This window comes from Leopardus geoffroyi, chromosome B1, assembly GCF_018350155.1.
Source record: "Leopardus geoffroyi isolate Oge1 chromosome B1, O.geoffroyi_Oge1_pat1.0, whole genome shotgun sequence".
Classification (NCBI taxonomy): domain Eukaryota; kingdom Metazoa; phylum Chordata; class Mammalia; order Carnivora; family Felidae; genus Leopardus; species Leopardus geoffroyi.
The window spans coordinates 115,729,242-115,735,311 of record NC_059327.1 but is presented as its reverse complement, the minus strand read 5'-3'; positions in this window follow the sequence as shown (position 1 = coordinate 115,735,311).

Below are 6,070 nucleotides of genomic sequence, written 5' to 3'. Positions count from 1 at the left end.
GGCTTAAGGACAAGTAGAGAAATTTAGAAATCTGGTTACCAGTGAGAGCCCTATTCCAGTTTCTCCACCCCGATACAAAGAAATGTGCGTGCCCCTTGTGGCAAAACGCCTTTTTTCAGGAATTTTTGCAAAGTTTGCATCGACACATTTGAGATAATGTTAACTTTTTGTAGCAAAAGCTAAGATACATTTAAATGATCATTGCTGGGGAATGAGTTTAGCGAAACATGGCTCATCTCTATAAACAGTCTTTGTTTATTTTTGTTACTATTTTCCATTTTATTTTTATTTTCTGCAGATGCAAATATTTTCCCAGTTATACATCACTGTGTAGGTTTAAGGTGTACAGCATGATGTCTTGATTTACATATATTATGAAATGAGTACTAAAGTAGGTTTAGTTAACATCCATCATCTCATATAGACACAATAAAAAGGAAAAAAAATTTCCCCTTTTGATGAGAACTCGTAGGATCTACTCTCATAACATAACAACTTTTCTATATATCATAGGGCAGTGTTGGCTATAGTCATCATCTTGTACATTATATCACTAGTACTTATTTATCGTATAACTAAAGGTTGTACCTTTGACCATCTTCCTCCAACTCCCCCTTCCCCATCCCCACCTCTGCTAATCACGAATCTGATCTCTTTTTCTATGAGTTTCGTGGGTTTTGTTTTTGTTTTTAGATTCTACACTGAGATTGTACAGTGTCTACCTTTCTCTGTCTGACTTATTTCATTTGGCATAATGCCCTCAAGGTGCGTCCATGTTGTTGAAAATGGTAGGATTTCCTCTATTTTAAGGTTGAATAATATTCCATTATACATATACCACAACTTCTTTATCCATTCAATCATCGATGGACATTTAGGTTGGTCCCAGGTTGTGGCTATTGTAAATAATGTTGCAATCAACACGAGAGTACAGATATCTTTTTGAGTTAGTGTTTTCATTTTTTTTGGATATATTCACAGAAGCAAAATTACTGGATCATACGGTAGTTCTATGTCTAATTTTTTGAGCCTTGTACCAATTTTCAATCCAACCAACAGTACATTAGGATTCCCATATCTCCACATCCATGCCAGTATTTGTTATCTCTTGTCTTTTTGATAATGCCCATTCTAACAGATGTTAGAATCATTGTAGTTTTGATTTGCATTTCCCTAATGGCTGGTTATGTCCAGGATCTTTTCACGTACCTATTGGCCATTCGTATATCATCTTTGGAAAACAAAATTTTGAGGTCCTATTTGGGACCTTTGCCCATTGTTTAACTGAATCATTTTTTTTCTTTATTCCTTTTCTTTCTTTCTCTTTCTTTCTTTCTTTCTTTCTTTCCTTCTTCTATTGATTTTTATGGATTCTTTATATTTTGGATATTAACCCCTCATCAAATATACAGCTTGCAAATATTTTTTCCCATTTTGTAGTTGTCTTTTCACTTTGTTGATGGTCTCTTTTGTTGTGCGGAAGCTTTTTAGTTTGATGTAGTCCCACTTGTTTTTTATTTTGTTGCTTGTACACAGATTTTTTTTAAAAGAGAAAGAAGGAAAGAGAGAGGAAGGAAGGAAGGAAAGAAAAAAGGAAGGGAGAAGGGAGGGAGGGAGACACTACTGACAGGAAAGATACAAAAGATAAAATTGGCAAATGTGTGTCATATTACTGAGATTCAGAGAAAAACACTGAAAATCATAATATCAACATTGGATTTGTTTTTAAGTCTTTTAATCAAGTTGTTTCCTACAGAGGAACACAAATTATCACAAAATGTGATGGGACCCTTACCACTAAAATAAATTTAATATTATGTAAGAGTTTATAACTAGGATAATGAAAAAATAATAATTTCACCTCTTCTGCAAGTCATGATTCCTTTTGAAGAAAAATCAGCAACATTAAGAAAGGTAGATAAAATCAACTAAGTAGCGAACTACAGTCAAGCAAATTTTGATTACGATGGATTAAACCATCTTGTTTGATAATGAAGTTTCATTGCTCGTAATGTAAAGTTCATAAGGAATGCAAACGTATTAGTGGATATGTTTTGTTCAAAATTATATAGAATGTATACAAACGGGTCACTTATGTTTGAAAGCCTTAAAAATTAATTCTTGGAAAAAGTCCATTTCCCAATGTCATACATTGTGCAATAGATGGAGCCCAGGCTATGGTTGACAGGCAATTTATGTATATGACCAACTTTTTAAGAAGTAGCAACAGGTGTTTTAGCAATTCATTGCATTATGCATAGCAACAGTTGGTCTCCAAGAATCTTTATGAAAGGGTCCACAAAATAATGAATATCATCAGTGCTAGCAATTAAATTAACGATAATTCTGTGAATAATGATTATAAATTATGTAGATACTAAAGAATAATTTAAATATTGTATTCTACATATGGAATGAAGGGGTTGTCCAAAAAACATTTTTAAAAGGCATTTTTAATGAATTTTTATAATAAATTTGATATTATTATAGGTTTTTATTCTATCGGTTAAAGTTTTAAAATCAAATTTGTAATATTATGAAATAATGTGACATATCTTCAAGATATATGTACAAGGTAAGTGACATTTTTTTCTAAAACTACAGGGAAATGAGATTTTTTAAATTAATATGAAGATAATTATCCTTGGTTTTCACATGAAATTTATGTTATGTAAACAGTGCCACTCTCAGAATTTACAGTTTCTGTATGCTCAGCAATGTGCAAAAATAAAAATACACTAATCATTTTATATGAATTTACACTGCACTATCAAATTAGGCAATTTGTGTTTTCAAAACAAATATGGGACATGTCAGTACTATTTATCAGAGTCGGCTGAGCTCAAGAAAAAGCAAAACAAAAAAAAACAAAAACAAAAACAAAAAAAACAAAAAACAACTGGTCAATCATGAATCAGTCAATTAATTTACAGAAATTTTAGAATATATACAGTTAATTCTTCTATGCTCACTTCTTTGAAAAGAAGCTGTATCAATCATGATAGCATTCTCTTGGCCAGTGGCACAATTTTTGGCAAACTACTCAACCTCTCTATAGCTCAGCCTTTTCATCTGAAAAATTGAAATGATAATGCATAATTTAGAAGTATGTTTTGAAAATTAAATAATTTAATACATGTTAAGCACTTGGAACTGTTTCAAGCACGTACTGAAAGCTCAAGAAATGTAATCTCTTTTTACAAACATAATGCACTTTATTTTTAAATTTTCAATTGAAGGAGTTGACACGTAACATACTCATTTCAGGTGTACAACCTAGTGATTCTATAATTATATACATTATGAAATGCTCACCATGAAAACTGTAATTGTAAAGCACTTTCAATGATAGTTATAAGGGACATTAAGGACAACTGTCATTGACTAATGCCATCACTTTCTGGGAGGTTTTAGCTGGAATGCTGATTCAATCTAATAGCACTTCTGCCCCACCAATCCATCAACTCATCTAAGAATGACAACCAGCCCAAGAATTCTGTGAATTCCTCTGAGGAGTATAATTTGTCTCTCTTTCTAAAACTTTGTGGTTTTTTAGTCACGTGACTAAAAACACATGTTCTGATGATTCCTTTTTCACCCTGACAGCCAGTTCATTTTCCATAAGAGTGCTTTATCATGTGTGTACCCTGAATTTACTCTCTCTTAAACTCATGTTTCTCATTCCCGTTCAGCATAAGTTGCTCACAACACTTCCTCTCCCTATGAGAAAATAAACACAGGCACAAAATTTATAATCACCAAGGTTAATGATTTTGCGTGTGTGTGTGTGTGTGTGTGTGTGTGAGGCCTACTTTAGAGGAAATTTCTATGAAACACATTGTCTCTTATTCCTGGTGCTTCTTGGACATTGTTAAACACAGATTCAGAGAGCACTGGAGTTCTGCCATTCCACAAGGAGTAGTGAGAGATAGCATTTCAGCAGACAGACCAGGGAATATTTGCTCTCAGCTCTCAGATGTGAGTGCTGCTGCTGTTGGTATTTGGTTTGAATCCTAAACATTTTAACATGGGATTCTTTGGGGTAAGTTTATACTCAATTTGGATCAACACAAATATTACAGGCAGGTTTGCCTTAAAAGGTAACATTTAGTGGGAAATACAGATAAAGAAGAAGAGAGAAAAAATTAGGTAACATAAAATTCTAATTTTGACTGTGTCCACTATTTATGAGGCAACATGTACAAAATATTCTCTTAAAGGCTTCTAGTTTCATTATTTGATTTTCTTTAAATTACTACTATAAATGTATACTACTTCTATAATTTAAAATAAGCTTAGTACTGGTTATTGTCATTATTGTTTTAATTAATATTGTTTATCTTAGATTTGTGCTCTCTACTGCTGCTTACTCAGATACTCAGCAATCTTATCTACCTTTCAGATTTCAATTACTATCAATGTAGGATATAGATAGATAGATATTTAGATGATAGAGAGATAGATGTATAGATAGATATAGCTATTCCTTAACCATTTAAGAGTAAATTGTTCACATCATACATTTTTATCTTTAAATACTTCAGTGTAAACTACACTCTTGACTTCTAGATCTATAAATCCAACAGCCTCTTGGAGATCTCCTTTATGTCCTACAGACAACTAAAACTCAACATGTACACAACTGAATTCATCAGCGGCAAGTCAGCTTCACAAAGAATCCCATGATAAAATGTCCAAACTTTAAACTAGAATTCATATCTAATAGCTGAGAGAAAATACTCAAGCCAGCCAAATATAGGACAATTTGAACATGATAATAAGTAAAGATGGCAATGAATTATAAACCACTGAAAGAGAGAAATCTAAAAGTCCCTGGGTGTAATAGGTAGAAAAGTAAATCAAATGCATGCAGGCAGAAGGAGGGTTTTTAGTTTACAACGACGATTAAGTGTGGAGGGATTGTTGGGGCTGGAAAATCATTTTGTAAGCAACATAGTAAATATGGCTCATGCAAGAATCATCAATGGATGATCATTATGGGAGAGAGAGATTTTAATGAAGAGCATATGTTTATTTGTGTGTCCTGGAGTGTCTCCTCATAAAATGCTTATAATTACAAAGAGGAAAGAGTAACTATCCTGTGGGAAAACAAGACAATGCCTTGATGAGGTGATCAAAATAAACATCATACATGAGAGGTGGGTGGACATCATTTGCCTCTGAGTGTAATATCCTGGGAAGGACACAACATCACTTGTGTGATGTTATAAGCTGGGATGCATCTGTCCTGAATCTAATCAGGACAAAATGTCAGACAATTCTGAATGGAAAATATTCCATTATAAAAAGGAGAAGACTATATTCTTTTAAAAAATAATAAAAGAAGAAGAAGAAGAAGAAGACAGTCTGAGGAACTATTTCAGATGAAAGAGACTAAAGAGATATATAATGAAATACAATACATGATCCTAGAATGAATCCAATTCCAGGGTGGGGTGGGGAGGGAATGTTACAAAGGACATTATTGGATCAATTGAAAAAACTGGAATACAGACAATACACAAAAATGCTGTATCAATGTAAAATTCCTAAGGTCGAAAAGTGCAGTGTAGTTATGTAAAGGAATGTCTTTGTTCATAAATACACACACACACACACACACACACACACACACACATGTATATATATACTGAAGTACCTAGAGATAAAAACATGTGATGCGAACAACTTACTCTTAAATGGTTAAGGAATAGCTATATCTATCTATATCTCTATATGTCTGTCTATCTATCTAGGTAGATAGATATCATCTATCTACATTTATCTACAAAGAAAGAGAGAATAAAAGGTGTAGGAGAGTCTTTGTGTCACTTTGCAATTTTTCATTAAGCATGACATTACTTCCACATAATTTGCTTTTACCAAAAATTTTAATTCATTCTCTTTCCTACAAACTTTCCTGCCTCCATATTTAAATGAATGACATCACCAAACACTGGTTGCCCACACAGCAACAGTGGTGTTATCTTTACATCCTTCTTCTCTTTCATGTCCTGGTTATTTTTTAAGTTTATTTATTTTATTTTGAGAGACAGAGAGAGAAAGAGAG